This window comes from Crocodylus siamensis, chromosome 4, assembly GCF_052110815.1.
Source record: "Crocodylus siamensis isolate JL-2025a chromosome 4, ASM5211081v1, whole genome shotgun sequence".
Classification (NCBI taxonomy): domain Eukaryota; kingdom Metazoa; phylum Chordata; order Crocodylia; family Crocodylidae; genus Crocodylus; species Crocodylus siamensis.
In genome coordinates this window covers 340,530-356,508 of record NC_143398.1, presented here as the reverse complement: position 1 = coordinate 356,508, position 15,979 = coordinate 340,530, and the positions used below count along the sequence as shown (strand labels likewise).

At 53.6% G+C, this 15,979-nt stretch overlaps 1 long non-coding RNA gene across 2 annotated transcripts; it reads right to left on the bottom strand.

Moving 5' to 3' along the window:
- Positions 1-873: 873 nt before the first annotated feature.
- Positions 874-15,961, bottom strand: LOC149865295 (uncharacterized). 2 transcript variants are annotated; one of them, XR_016441659.1, is made up of 4 exons: positions 15,877-15,961; positions 10,541-10,746; positions 1,414-1,492; positions 874-1,000 (listed from the first exon to the last, which is right to left on the bottom strand). It is a non-coding gene; the product is annotated as an uncharacterized LOC149865295 (long non-coding RNA). The 2 variants fall into 2 exon arrangements; XR_016441658.1 differs by having other exon boundaries at positions 15,781-15,890.
- Between the last annotated feature and the right edge of the window lie 18 nt (positions 15,962-15,979).

Genomic DNA, 15,979 nt, shown 5'->3' with positions numbered 1-15,979 from the left:
ACATTATACAGGTATTGGTAAATCGTTTTTCTGAAAACTGTAGGACAAGTCTAACACTGTTTTCAGGTAAAGCAGGATGAGTGCCGAGAAAATTAGTTTGCTTCTATGGGTTTATAGAAAAGAAAGCCAACTCGTTGCATTTGAAAATGAAAAACGATGCTAAGAGGCAATTCACCTTGTTCCATGCATGTCTCATGAATCAACTTAACTTTTAACTACTGTCTTTTTAACTTACCTTTTAACTAGTTGAAAGTGGAAATACTTAACTTGTAACTTAACTCAAGTTAATTTTAAAGGTTGCTAACTTTTAATTTTAACTAGTTACATTTTTCATAAAATTTTCCCATGACTGCCCTAGACCAACCACCTGCCCACCGCCCCTCCCACCTGTCTGGGACTCGGTGAACAGCATGTCCCCACTCGCTGGCTGATCGCTGCTCTGCTCCTGACCCTCCAGGCTGTGTCCTTAGGGTGTGAAATGGCACAGGTCCACTTCCTGCACGAGCATCTTATCTCACAGCAAACCCCAGACCTCCCAGATGGATGAGCCCACTGCCCTCATTAAGACCCTGAGAAGTATCTAAATTAAGACTTTGGGAACATTTGGGGAAGATTGTTCTTAATTACCATTGAAGCCTGGTGTGTCAGGGGCTCAGCTGTGCCTGTTTGGAGGTGAATCATATATTGGCACACTCAGGGGGCTGCAGGAAATGTGCTGTTTTTAGTCAAGTGACTGTAAACCAGGAGGCCAGACTTTCTGGGCTGATCTCTTTTATTGAACCAAAAGTCACGGGCAGTGCAATAACGGGTCACCCTAACACATTCTGGTTTCTCGTATGATGCCAGAGCCATCCCAGATGCAATGACACTCCTCACAACTGAAAACCAGGAGGAATTTTAGCTCCAGTCCCCGATGAGAGAGACTCTGGGCACAAGGGGTGCCAACAGCCCAGGCAGGTTGATGCTGTGGGGCAGATCCAGTGCAGACCACTGCCCTGGCCTGGGAAGGGAAAAAGCTGCACAGTCTGGGATCTGAACACAGGACCTCTTACGCTCACGGTGAAAGCCATGCCCCTGGACTAAGGAGCCATATGCAGGTGGTCACTCATTGCTTCCACTAGCTGCAGGTTTCCCCTGCCAGGGCTGCCTGTGCCTCCATGGAGCCACACTCCCAGCACCCAGTGGAAGGCAGCCTCATCTGGGGGTGCAGTGGGGAGTTTCCAGCCTGGCCCCATTTGCAAACTGCTGCCAGCTTCATTTCCACCAACAGTGCAGGAGATCCTGAGCTCTATTCCCCAGTGGACCTGCTCTTTCATGTACTGGCTTGGTGGAAATGGCCCCAGGGCTGTGTCCATCCCCACTGTCCAGCCCTAACTGCTTGCCCATGGCCCCCCATCCCAGAGCCCCTGTTACCTGCTCCTGGGGGCAGGGAAGAAGACGGCCACATGGAGCCCTGTCCTGCAGGGTTCAGGGCAGAGGGAGACGCGGGGCCCTGTGGGGAGCGAGAGCTGCGATCACCCTCGTGGCCACCACTGCACCCAGCCCACAAGGAGCCCATGGCCCAAACCCCTGGCCTAGACCCATGAGCCAGGCAGAGAAGCAGCTGTCCCCAGTGCTTCTCCCTGGCCTGAGCCCCCTATGCTTGGGGCTGAGACACTGCAGCAGGGTCTGGGGAAAGAGGAGGGATTTTCTGCCTCTCTTGAGGAAAGGCCTCATCTCTGCCCCCAGCACCACTGGCCCCAACTGTGGCAGCATCAGGGCTGGGCAAGGGAGACAAGGAGGCTTCCACAACAGCAAAGCACTAGTCCCGGGCAAGGGCACAGGGCCCAGCCAGCCTTCACCCCAGCAGGTTTCCCCTTCACAGCCCCTTCCGCCCCACCTGGATCACAACCTGGGGTCATTCCGCCAGGCCTGGTGCTGCGGAGCCAGGCTTCAGTGCTGGTGAAGACTAGCCAAAAGGCACAACCTTGGTCAGGGTGTAAGAGGCTCAATAGGGCTTGAACCCAGAACCACTTGATCCCAAAGCAAGACTCAGCCCCCAAGATCAGGGAGCTACCTACACACAGCTCTTGAGGGCTGTGCTCTCCATGGAGACCAGGGGCAGTGGCAGACCCCTTCAGCCTGGTGGCCTCCTCTGAACCCTTTCCAGGTTATTTACATCCCTCCTGAAGTGCGGCGCCCAGAACTGGACGCAGTAGTCCAGCTGCAGCCTGACCAATGGTGCATAGAGGGCGAGCATCCCCTCCTTAGACCTGTCTGAGATGCACCTACTTATGCAAGAAAGAGTGTGGTTAGCTTTACTTATTACTTCATCGGACTGGGGACTCGTTCATTTTGGAGTTGACTACCACTCTGAGATCTCTCTTCACTGTTGCACTACTTGCTATGGTCCCTCCCAGGCTATAGGCATGTTGATGAGTCTTCCTCCCCAGGTGCAACACATGGCACTTATCTTTGTTAACTACATCCTATTCTGTTCTTCCCACTTCCCCAGCCTGTCCAGATCCACCTGGATTCACTCCCTGCGCTCTAGTCTCTTTATCTCCCGCACTAGTCCAAGCCACTGATGAAGATATTGAACAGTACGAGTCCCGGGACAGCGCCTCGGGGGAATCCGCTGCCCACATTTCTCCATGACCCATTGACTACCACTCTTTGGGTGCATCCCATAAGGCAATTTTCCACCCACCAGACTGTGTAACAGTCTACATTGCAACTGTTTAGTTTATTTGTAAGAACTGAGTGCAATGGGCAACTGAGGGGCACCCCTGTCACCTGTCTAGGTCCAATTGCAGCCTATTCCTCCCCTCTAGCATGCCCACATCCCCACACTTCTTAGTGTCATCAGCAAATTTGAACAAGGTGCTTTTTATCCCCTTGTCCTTAAGCCTTGCTAAGTCACTGATGAAGATGTTGACTTCCCCTGGTGGGACAGTGCGGGCCCGAGGACCTGGCTGCCTATTCCTCACAGCAGGTTCTGGGAAGTTTAGGTTGCCCATGATAACCAGGTCCTTTGACCACACTGCCTTTGAGAGCTGCTTGCAAATTCTAGTTCTAACTCAGACTCCTTGGTGTGGGGGTCTGTAATAGACTCCTACTATCAAGTCCTTTTCTCCCTGACCCCCCTGTAATCTGATAGTTTCATAGTTTCATAGTTGGGGCAGAAGGGACCTGAGCAGATTATCAAGTCCAACCCACTGCTATGGCAGGAAAGAGTACGGGGGTCAAATGACCCCAGCAAAGTGTTTGTCTAGTCTTGTCTTAAACCCCCCAGGGTAGGAGCCAGCACCACTTCTCTTGGAAGTTGGTTCCAGACCCTAGCCGCCCTGACCGTGAAGTCGCCTCCTGATGTCTAACCTAAACCTACCCTCTGCCAGCTTGTGACCGTTATTACTGGCCACTCCTGGCGGTGCTCGGGGGAACAGGGACTCCCCCAGTGCCTGCTGGTCCCCCCTGACTAGTTTGTAACAGGCCACTAGATCCCCCTCAGCCTTGTCTTGTGGAGGCTGAACAGGTTCAGATCCCATCGCCTCTCCTTGTAGGGCCTGCTCTGCTGCCCCCGATCATGCGAGTGGCCTCCTCTGGACCCTCTCCATGCTGTCCACATCCCTCCTGCAGTGCGGCGCCCAGAACTGGACGCAGTCCTCCAGCTGCGGCCTGACCAGTGCCACATAGAGGGGGAGGATCACCTCCCTGGACCTGCTCGAGATGCATCTGTGGATGCAGGACAAGGTGCGGTCGGCCTTCCTGACCGCGTCCCCACACTGCCGGCCCATGTTCATCTTGGAGTCAATGATGACCCCCAGATCCTTTTCTGCCTCTGCACTGCCGAGAAGGGAGTTCCCCAGCCTGTAGGTATGCTGCTGGTTCTTCCTCCCCAGGTGCAGCACCTTGCACTTGTCAGTGTTGAATCCCATCCTGTTCTCATCCGCCCACCCCTGTCACCTGTCTAGGTCCAATTGCAGGCTATTCCTCCCCTCTAGCATGCCCACATCCCCACACTTCTTAGTGTCATCAGCAAATTTGAACAAGGTGCTTTTTATCCCCTCGTCCAAGTCACTGATGAAGATGTTGAACAGTGCGGGCCCGAGGACCGAGCCCTGGGGGACCGCACTGCCCACGTCCCTCCGGGTCAAAAATGACCCATCCACCACCACTCTCAGTGCGATCTTCCAGCCAGTTGATGACCCATTTAATTGTCTGGGTGTCGACACCAGAGTCTCCCAGGTTTTTAATGAGAACGGGGTGACAGACAGTGTCAAAGGCCTTTCTAAAGTCCAGAAAGACTATGTCCACTGCTACCCCTGCATCTAGGGATTTGGTGACCTGGTCCTAGAAGGCCACCAGGTTGGTCTGACAGGACCTGCCACTAATGAACCCGTGTTGGTTGCCCCTAAGCATAACCTCCCCTGCTGGCCCCTTGTGGAAATGTGCCAGGATAATTCTCTCAAAAAGCTTGCCCAGGATCGAGGTAAGACTAACTGACCTATAGCTCCCCAGGTCCTCCTTCCTCCTTTTTTTGAAGATGGGAACTACATTGGCCCTCTTCCAGTCCTCTGGCACCACACCAAATCACCACAAATCTAATCCATAGTACCTGAATTTCATAGATTTCATAGACATCAGGGCTGGAAGGGACCTTGGGAGATCACCAAGTCCAGCCCCCTGCCCCAGGGGCAGGAAGTCAGCTGAGGTCAAAGGATTTCAGCAAGATAAACATCCAAATGTGTCTTAAAGGAGTCCAAACTAGGTGCTTGCACCACCTCTGGCAGCAGGCCTTGGGGGCTCGGATAGTAAAGAAGTTCTTCCTTATGTCCAGCCTGAAACAGTCCAGGAGGATTTTGTGATGGTTTGGTCTTCTCATTCCTTGGGGCGCTCTGGTGAACAGGCATTCCCCCAAATCCTGATGTATGCACAATATACATCAGCCACTGGTTTCCCCCTCAGCCTGCGCTTTTCCTGGCTGAAGAGTCCCATAGCTCTCAGCCTTTCATCATAAGGCCTGTTTTCCTGCCCTCTGATCATGCACAGCTCTCCTCTGGACTCTCTCAAGCTTCTCCACATCCTTTTTGAATTGTGGAGCCCAGAAATGGACACAGCACTCCATCTGTCCCACCAAGGCCAAGTACAGCAGGAGGACAATATCCTGGGATTTTTTGAGAAGCATCTATGGATTTAAGTCAGAGTTTTTCTCACTTTACCAGCTGCAACATCACCTTTGTGGCTCATGTTCATCTTGTGGTCAGTCATGACCCCCAGGTCCCTTTCGGCCATGCTGCTAGCAAGCGTAGCACTGCTGAAGCCTGTAAGCATGCTCTGGGTTTTTCTTCCCAAGGTGGAGTACCTTGCATTTATGAGTTAGTCTTACGTTTTCATCTGTCCATTTTCTGAGCCTGTCAAGGTCACCCTGGATCACCATCCTGTCCTCAGGTATGGACGCTTTACCCCAAAGTCAGACGTTATCGGAGAACTTGACCAGTCTACTTCTGATACAAATGTCCACATAATTAACAAAATGTTAAAGTGTATAGGCCCAATGACTGAGCCTTGGAGGACCCCACTGGTCACGGCACACCACAATGATTGACTTCCATCAACTACCACTCTCTGGGTCTGACCTCAGAGCCAATTCCCCACCCAGTGGACTGTGATGTAGCTGAGGCCACAGTTGGCCAGTTTTTCTATGAGATGATCATGAGATACCAGATCAAAGACTTTTTTAAAATCAAGATATATGATGTCAATCTCTTCTCACTTATCCAGTCGACATGTAACCTTGTCATAGAAGGAGATGAGCTTGGTCAGGCAAGAGCTACCCACAACCAACCCATGCTGGCTATCCCTCAGGATGTTGCCATCAGCGAGTTTGTCAAGAATGGCCTCTTTGATAATTTTTTTCAAGATCTTCCCCAGGATAGATGTCAGGCTGGTAGGCCTGTAGTTTCCCAGATCCACTTTCCTCCCTTTCTTGAAAATAGGCACCACATTGGCCTTCTCTTAATCTTTGGGCACTTTGCCTGAGCTTCAAGAGTTCTCAAAGATCCATGCCAGGGGCTGTGCTATGATGCTTGTGAGCTCCTTAACTACCCTGGGGTGTAAACTATCTGAGCTAGCTGACTTCAAGGTGTCCACCCTCTCAAGGTGTTCCTTTACATGGTCTACATTGATGAAGGGTAACAATACTCCCTCATCCTGGTAGTCCTTGTGGCAGGAAGCCACCTTTGTTTCTCCCCAAAATCTCTGCTCTGTGACAATGTGATTAGGATGGGCCCAGCAGAGGAGACACATCTTTACCCTCTCTCTTCAGGGAACCTGAGCTGTCTGTAGTCTTGAGGGAGGAGGGAAACCTGCTCCTTCTGCCTATGGGACTGGTATCAGCTACCTGGGTGAGGGGCATCTACTGGGGGGCTAGAATCTGCCTGGCAACTAGTGATGAATTTCAAATTGGTTGGCTGAAAGCCAACAGGAGCTGGCCTCCCCTGGACCAGGTGAATGAGGTCACAGGGGATATATAAGTTAGCACTGCCCAGGAGGAAGAGGACAGCAGCCATGTGGGGGACTCAGAGGAGCTTTACCATCTGAAACTGGCTCTCTCCCCCAAAACTCATGAGCTAGGAATGGCCTGCCTCCATAGGGAATCTCCACCAGCCTCTGGAAGATGCTTGTGAGTAAGCTACTCGAGATCTGATTAGATATCTAGCTAGTAGTAACTCAGATGTGTGATCAAAAGGCTACCTCAGCCAGACTGTTTGCTCTTTAGGATTTCTAGGATATTGCTCAATCTTGTACCCTACTTTCACCCTACCCCTGTAATCAGTAAAGTTCTCCTTTGTGACTTGTGGGAGTGTGGGAGATGTATTGGGGGGTGGGTCTAAATTATGCCTAAGAGGCCCCTTAGGTCTGCAGACTAGAGGAGACTTTCATTTTTGACCCCCGACTTAGGGAAGTGCCCCAAGTGCCTGTCCATAGGACTATTAGGCCTGTGTTTCCCCGAGGACACTGGGCCAAGACAGTCCCTTCTCAGGGTGGTGGCAGCTACGTTAACCCCAGGCTAGCAAGTGTGCTCCAGGGAGGGGGTCAGCCAGATGTGAGGCACCCCTTGGGAGGCATTCAGAGCCTGGAAGTTGGTCAGGCACGGGGAGGTGGGCGGCTCAATGCAGGAGTGCTCCCTACTGGCCCGCTACAGTCCTGTGCCATGTTGAGCAGGGCTGTCTCTTGGGGCTGGTGAAAAACCGATGCAAAATACCCATTAAGCAGGCTGGCTTTTTTTGGGCGTCAGTTGTCCTATATGGTTTAGCAGGGATGCAATGTTACTTTTGCTTTTCCTCCAGCTCCCCAAATATCTAAAAAAGGACTGTGATGGGCTGGCTGGTAGTGACCTAGCCCAGGGGTTTTGAAAGGGCAAAAGATGATTGGAGGATTTGAGATTCCAAAGGAAAGGTGTTGGGGTTGCCCCCGAGGGGATCCCACAGGCCTGGGTTTAGTACACCAGGCTGACTCCCTCTTCATTGCCCCAGGTCACGGCCACAGAATGGCGGACAGTGCAAGAACAGGACCCAGATGTGCAAGAGGTGCTGCGTGCCCAGAGATCAGGGAATACCCATCCCATGACCCTTAATAATGCTACCCCAGCAGTCCACCTCCTGTTGAGGAAATGGGAAAGGCTTCGTTTGTTTGATGCAGTGCTACATCAGGAGGTGCAGGACCCAGAAGGACGGAAATATTGGCAGCTGGTCCTCCCTCGGAAGTATAAGGCCCTCACGTTACGGGTCTTGCACGATGACTTTGGGCACATGATGGTGGAGCACACTCTGGCGCTACTCCATGAGCAATTTTGGCCCCAAATGGCTGAAGACGTAAGGACTAAATGCTCAAACTGGGATTAGTGTGTGTGGAGGAAGATCCTGCCCACTCGAACTGCCTATCTACACACCATCCAGAGCTCAAACCCATGGCGCTTGTGTGCATGGATTTCCTAGCCACAGAAGGGGAGGGGCATCGAAAGGGGAATGTGCTGGTCGTGACAGACCACTTCACCCAATATGCCCAGGCCTTCCCTACATGAGATCAAACAGCAAGAACAGTTGCCAAAGTCCTGTAGGAAAAGTACTTCTCCGTGTTTGGGCTGCCCGCACGAATCCACTCCAATCGGGGCGAGATTTTGAGAGCAAGTTGTTGCATGAAGTACTGACAGTGGCTGGCATACAGAAATCAAGGACTACACCCTACCACCCCCAAGGGGATCCCCAACCTGAGCGCTTCAGTTGCACTCTCTTGAACATGCTGGGTACCCTCCAGCAGGAACAGAAGGCCGCATGGAGCCAGCATATCGCATACCTGGTGCATGCCTACAACTCCACTAGGAATGATGCAACAGGGGTCAGTCTGTATTTACTCATGTTTGCGAGAGAGCCATGGTTGCCCATAGATTTTGCTTTGGGGTAGAGCGAGTCTACCAACAACATTGGGCTCATGGTCAATATGCACAACAGCTTTGGGACTGTCTCTATCATGTGTACCAGCTGGCAGCCGAAACTGCTGGAAGAAACCAGCAACACCATAAGCGGCTTTATGACACTCGCGTGTGTGAGCAAGGGTTACAAGAAGGAGACCAGGTGCTGCTGCAAAACCTGGGGCTCACTGGGAGACACAAAATCACTGATCGGTGGCAGGCTGAACCCTATATAGTGGAGCGACAACTGGGAGACCTCCCAGTATAAGAAATCTCCCCTGAGTCTGGACCGGGTCAAAGTTGTGTGGTCCACCGGATCCTCCTGCTGCTTATTGGCAAATTGGTGGGGCCCCCTCTGCCCGAGAGAGAGCCACGAGAAGAGAGGCCTAGGTCTCCCCGTAGAAGGAGCCACCCAGCCGGCAGCTGTACCTGCAGCTCCTCCAGAGCACTCGGACTCTGATTCTGATGGGTGGTACCCTGCTGACTTTCACTCTAGCTTAGGACCTGCCACTTCTTCAGGGCAAAGGGGAGATGGGGACTGCTGCTCGTGGGGCCCCGCCTGGCGAGACCAAAGGAGAAAACATCCCCACACCTTTACCTGCCAGTGAGGCAGACTCCTCCAGTGAGAGGGAACCTGAGCCACCAGGGCCCTCGTGGAGTCCTGCTCCAGACCACACCCCACGATGAAGGCAGAAGCTTTGGCCAGTCTGTCACTTCACCTACTATGCCCCAGGGGTCCTGGGGAAGATCCCCATCACTGCCCCTTGGGTCCAATAGTCCTTCAGGCTGAGGCCTGCACTTCACTGGGGACAGTGAAGGGTTCTGCAGGGAAGGATCTGACGGGCTAGCTGGCAGTGACCTGGCCTAGGGGTTTTGAAAGGGCAAAAGATGATTGGAGGACTTGGGATTCCCTTTCTGCACCAATCAGGCCCCAGAGACTCACCCCCCTGTGTCCCGATTGGCCCCTTGGGTCACCTGGAAGGGGTAAAAGGGGCAATGTGGGCTGCCAGTGAGAGACAAGGAAGGGGCTTCACAGAGCTGAGCCAGTGGGGCAGGAGCAGTGCCCCAGAAGAGCCTGACAGAGCAGGACCTGCAGGTAGCAGTGGGACCCTCGGCAGTGCGGCGTGCGGCCGGCAGGAGAGGCCCCCACTGGGCTCCAGGATCCCCGAGGAGAGGCTGCAGCCAGCAGGAGAGGCTCCCCCTCTCCAGGAAGGGCCTGAGCAGCGACCTGAGGGGTTCCCTGCTCTGCGTCCCGCTCCTCCAATCAGAAGCCAGGCAGCTCGACGTAAGGCTCGGGCTCCGGGAAGGTTAAGACCCCCTTGCAGGCTGGAGTAGTACCACCAGTGGTGGCTGTATGACAGTGTTCCTGCCTACCATATAGGGCTTCTGGGTTCAAGCTCAAGCTGTGGTGACTTGGGGTGAGTGAGCTAACAAGAAGCAAGTCTTCTTGCAGTGGAAAGGGGCCATTGTGTTTTCTCCCCCTCCAGGTATGTAGGCCCTATATTTCCTTGTTATTTTGCATTTTGTGCCTTTTTTATATTTCACCAACCCATATTGTTTGTTCTGCTGTTTGTGTTTTATATTTTGTTAACCCTGTTTTTTGTCAACGATTGGAAGTGTCTAACCTTTGTTGAATCCTGCCCCTTGGGGCCTTGTAGTGTCCACTAGACCCTCTGATTTATACCTGTTATGTTCCCAGTATTAAATGGTATATGGTTAAGTCCCCATTGGTGGTCTGGCTCTGCTCTATAGAGAAGGAGAGTCCTTACACCTCCCACAGTGCAGGTTTCTATTAGCCCAACCATGTCGAATTCTTTGTTTGCAGGCAGGAGTGCAAGTTCCTCCTGCTTGTTCCTCATCCTCCTAGTATTAGTATAGAGACATCTAAGCCCCCCAATAGGTGCCTTTAGTACTTCCCCATACTGATGCTTAGTGGGGCCCTTGGTACATACCTGGGCTGTTCCAGCACCTGGCTCTTGGTTCATCATTCCTGGCCTCACTCTGTCATCAACATCCCCATTCTCCAATGAACGTAATTTAAGTCCCTGCACTGGAGATCAGCCAACCTATAAGAGAACAGACTCTTACCTCTTGGAGAGAGATGTCACCCATCTCGTCCAAATAGGGCTCTATCCTGGAGGTATACATTGCGGTTAAGGAATCCAAACTTGGCACGATGGCACCAGCTTCACAGCTGTGAATTGACCTCTCTAATGCAGTTGTTGTGGTGCTCTCCATGACTGCTGACTGGGAGGATGGGTGGGAAGACCAACTGTGCCTCTGAACCACTGAGCCTGTGTGACAGCCAGAATCAAAGAAATTAATAAGCAATAAATACGTGCTTCTTAGAAGCATTTGAAACTTTTGTCTAATATAAAGCTTGTATTTTTGTAACCCTCAAATGTAACTTGTACCTCTTTGTGGAACTCACTAGGCCTCAAAGACAAAGCTATAGCTGTGAAATTAGCTGACCTAATGGTTCTTTCCTGCTCAGAATTTAGCCTTAATGATGATAAAAACTGGATTCAACTGCCTGGCCTACCCAGCACATTCCAGAAAAGCACATTTCAAAAAACATAGTCAAAGAGTTCTAAAGCGGTTGGATTTCGGCGGAGTAATGTTAATTTCAAACCTGAAGATACTGCATTGTAATTTGCTTACTGGATAAACCCAAGTCTGGGTAGTAACCTTTTCTAGTAATTTTTAACACCTTTTAGCATAAGGCTGGGTATAAAAAGTGCGTGCATCAGGTGACCAATAGGAAGGAGGGAACAGGACAGTAATTACTGTTCCAAGCCAACACTCCGGACTCCCAGTGTGAGTGAGGATCAGATCCTGATCAAGGGACCTTCCCCGGTAATCCCTCAGACAGCATCAATCGGGGATTCCTAACATATAGTTTCATAGTTTCTAGGGTCAGAAGGGACCTGAGCAGATCATCTAGTCCAACCCCCTGCCATGGCAGGAAAGAGTACTGGGGTCAAACGACCCCAGCAAGATGTTCACCTAACCTCCTTTTAAACACCCCCAGGGTAGGAGCCGGCACCACTTCTCTGGGAAGTTGGTTCCTGATCCTAGCCGCCCTGACTGTGAAGTGGCGCCTCCTGATATCTAACCTGAATCTACCCTCTGCCAGCTTGTGACCGTTATTCCTGGTCACTCCTGGCAGCGCTCAGGGGAACAGGGACTCCCCCAGTGCCTGCTGATCCCCCCTGACTAGTTCGTAACAGGCCACAAGATCCCCCCTCAGCCTTCTCTTTTGGAGGCTGAACAGGTTCAGGTCCCGCCGCCTCTCCTCATAGGGCCTGCCCTGTTGTCCCCTGATCATACAATGCCTGTTGCATCCTTCCAGTGTGCCCACGTCCCCCCACATCTTAGTGTCATCAGCAAATTTGAACAGGTGCTTTTTACCCCCTCATCCAAATTGCTGATGAAGATGTTGAACAGTGCGGGCCCGAGGACTGAGAAGGACCCGTACAGCACCACTCTCTGGGTGCGGCCCTCCAGACAGTTGGCGGCACATTTGACTGTGTGGGTGTCGACACCACAGCCCCCCAGTTTCTTAATGAGAACAGGCTGAGAGACAGTGTCAAAAGCCTTCCGGAAGTCCAGGAAGATTATATCCACTGCTACCCCTGCATCTAATGATCTGGTGATCTGATCGTAAAAGGCCACCAGGTTGGTCTGACAGGACCTGCCACTGATGAACCCCTGTTGGTTGCCCCTAAGCATGCAGTCTCCTGCTGGCCCCTCCTGGATGTGTGCCACCATAATTTTCTTGAACAACTTGCCTAGGATCGAGGTGAGACTAACCGGCCTATAGTTTCCCAGGTCCTCCTTCCTGCCTTTTTTGAAGATGGGGACCATGTTGGCCCTCTTCCAGTCCTCCGGAACCTCACCAGAGCACCACGAGTGCTCATAAAGCCGTGCCAGGGGACTTGCAATGATCTCGGCCAGTTCCTTTAGAACTCTAGGGTGGAGATCACCTGGGCCAGCTGACTTGAATTCGTCCAGTCCCTCCAGAAGCTCCCTAACTAGTTCCTCGCTAACCCATGGCCCAGGTGTGCCTCCCCCGGGGCCCGAGGGGGACCCAGCAGGGAGATGGCTGCTCTGGTTCCTACTTAGGAAGACGGAGGCAAAGAAATCATTAAACATGTTAGCTTTGCCATCTGGTGTGACGACCAAGTTGCCCATCGCATCCCGCAAGGGCCCCACATTACCCGGGACCTTCTTTTTACCCCCTATGTATTTAAAAAAGGACTTCTTATTGTCCTTAATCTGGGAAGCTAGTCCCAGTTCCATCTCTGCCTTGGCCTTCCTAACTGCCCCCCTACATCCCCGAGCAACTACAGAATACCCCTCCCTGGTGATGACCCTTCTTTCCAATGGGTATACGCCTCCTTTTTAGCAAGGAGACATTCCCGGATGCTTTTGGTGAGCCACAGAGGCTTGTGTGTGCTCCCCTCCCCCCCGGGACCTCAGCGCTTCTCCAACTATCCTCCTTAGCTCGTTGAAGTCTGCCCTTCTAAAATCTAGGGCCACTGCCTTACTGCAGGCCTTTGGCACCTTGCGCTGGATGGTGAATCCCAGCAGGCGATGATCACTGTCACCCAGGTGGTCGAGCCCCCGCAGCCCCCGCACCAGGTCGTCACCCGTGGCCAGCACCAGGTCCAACAAGGTGTCCCCCCTGGGGGGCTGTGCACCTCCTGGGTTAGATAGAGGCCCTGCACTCTGGCCAAGAACCTGCGTGAGCGTTCAGACCTGGCTGACTGCTCTTCCCAGCAGATGTCCGGGAAGTTCAGGTCCCCCATGACTGCCACATCCTTAGCCTTCACGACCTCCGTGAGCTGACCCAAGAAATCCTGGTCAAGCTCTTCTCCCTGGTTGGGAGGTCTGTAGTAGACTCCCACCGTTAAGTCCTTTTCCCCTTGACTGCCTACCCTAACCCAAAGCACTTCAGAGTATGTGTGGTAAGGTGCATGTGTGTGTTTGGTAGGGTGGCGGGTGTAAGTGGGCGTGTGTATATGGTGAAGTGTGTGTGGTAGGGTGAGTGCAGTGATGTGTGTTGTGGAGGGGTGTTTAGGTATATGCATGGTAGGGTGGATGGGGAGGTGTGTGTGTATGGTGGGGGTGCATGTGTGGGGAGGTGGTAGGGTGTGTGGGGGTGTAAGTGGGTGCATGTGTAGGGTGAAGTGTGTGTACATGGTAGGTGTGTGGTAGGGTGGGTGCAGTAATGCATGTGTGGTAGGGTGGGTGTGTGTGTTTACGTGTGTACGTGGTAGGGTGGGTGGGATGTGTGTAGGGGTGTGGGTGTATGGTGGGGAGTGCGTGTGGGAGGTGGTAGGGTGGGGGTGGCAGGCCGTGAGGGGTGTACAGCAGGGTGGGGGTGGCGGTGTGAGGGCGCAGGCTGTGTTGGGGGTGTAGGTCGGTGGGGCTGGGGGCAGGGGGCCCGGGGCTGGCCGCTGGCCGCCAGCCGCAGGGGAGCAGGGCAGTGCCGGTGGGGGCGGGATGCCCCTGCCCCTGCAGGAGTGCTGCGGGGGTGTCCGGGTGGTTTCTTCTAACTCAACCCGGGGTGTCGCTCAGCTGAGCCGTGCGGGCCCTAGCACCCGCCGGTCCTCTGCCTCCTGCAGCAGCACCTGTCCCCCGGGCTGCGGGGTGCAGCCTGGGCAGGGGGCAAGCTTGTCGGCCGCAGCACTGCGGGGATAGGTTGCAGGGGCGGGCAGGCAGGACACGCAGGGAGCAGGGGTGTGGGTCTGGCAGGTGGGTCAGGGAGTTGTGAGTCAGCGGTGAGGGGCAGGGAGGCTGCGGGTTGGGAGCGAGGGGCAGCAGCATGGCCCAGGGGCTGGGAGTGAGGGGCTCTGGCAGGGCCAGGGATCCCCAGGTTGGGAGTGAGGGGCAGCGGCAGGGCTGGGGGGGCGGCTTGGAAGTGAGGGGCAACAGAACGGGCAGGGCCAGAGCACCACCATACCATTGCCCCCCACCCCACTTATGTACGTTTGGCAGGTGTCCTCTTTCTGAAAGCTGGAAATATGGTACATGTGGGGGCCTCATTCCTACTCTGGCGGGTGGAAGGGCTGGCCGGGCTGCAATTCACTGCCAGGTACCGGCGGCCAGATGGAAGTGCCTGGTGGGCTGGAAGCAGCCTGCCAACCATCTTTTGCCCACTCTTGCCCTGAGCTCTCCAAGCACTTGGGGGGTCAGCCGTCCTGGCATGGCCCATTTTCCTCTGGCCGAGCCCCCAGCTGTGCTCTCTGCCTACGACCTCAGCTCCTGGCCCCTTCCCGAGCCAGCCTCTCTTGGCTTGTGCCCAGGCCTTGGCCCTCATGGCGTCAGCCTACATCACTCACTGGTGTCCTTGGCAGGACTTGACACTGTCAGGGACTCGAACCCCAACTTCCCAGGCCCGTTGTCTGAGCGCAGGAGACAGGCAGCACCCGCAAGGTCTTGTCTCAAAGCTCTTTACTGAAGCGTGCACACAACAGCACAGAGCAACCCGTCTCCTCCGAGAACCAGCCCCCCTTGATAAGGAGTCAGCAAGTTCATATAGACAGTTTTGCATCACAAATTCTACATTTAATTGGCTCAACATCTATGGTTAGTTAAAAACTTCTAGTGCGCATGACATGATACAGTAGGTGGGAATTTCCCACTGTGAGAGAAAGCAAGATATCAGGTTAGTGTGAGAAAACTAATAGTTCAAACTGGCTTTTGGCTGCATACTGGTTTTGATATGTTCACTCAGGGAGGAGGATTGCATCCCTGCTTGTTTCCGCTGTGTCTTGTAGAGTCATCTGTGGGCTTGTTCATTCCTACAGCTACACAATAATAGGCTTCGAGCAGTTCTTCCCCATAAGCATCTTCCTTATCATCAAACATGCAACTTTCTTTTCAGCACCGTTACTTATGCTAGTGGGTTCAAGGTAGGTTCAGTTTGTACCATCCCTATTCATCAACTCACAGTCCAGATGTCATCCTGCACACAGAGAGTTCGTGATTATCCTGTTTGTGGCCTCTCAGCAGTATTTTTCTTTGTTGGCCTTTGGGCCTGCTCTCAAACATCATATATCAACACCAAAGTGCCCCGATGCTCCAACCCACCCCTCCAGCCCTCCCTCCAGTCCAGTCCAGCCCAACACCAAACACCCCCTCACCAGCCCTAACACCAAGGGAAACCCCTGGGTTGGGGTCACCACACCCCTCTCCTGGGCTGGCCTGACTCCACCTTGCAGCCAGCTCCAGGCACTCCTTGCCTAGCCCCTGGCAGTGCCCTCCCTCCTTTCTGCCCAGGGGGCCAGAGCTTCTGCAGCACCAGCCCGGCCAGCTCCCACCTGCGCCCGGTGCCTCCAGCTCCCGGCAGCCTGCCTCCAGCTGCACGGCCACCTTGCGCCGGAGCAGGGGGCCCTGGGACCAGGACAGAGGCATACCCACAGCATCCAGCATGTCCCGGCACAACAAAATCATCCACAGTAAACCCTGCTTTCCCCAGGGAACAGCCAAGCAAACAACCCCCCACATGACATCCAGTTT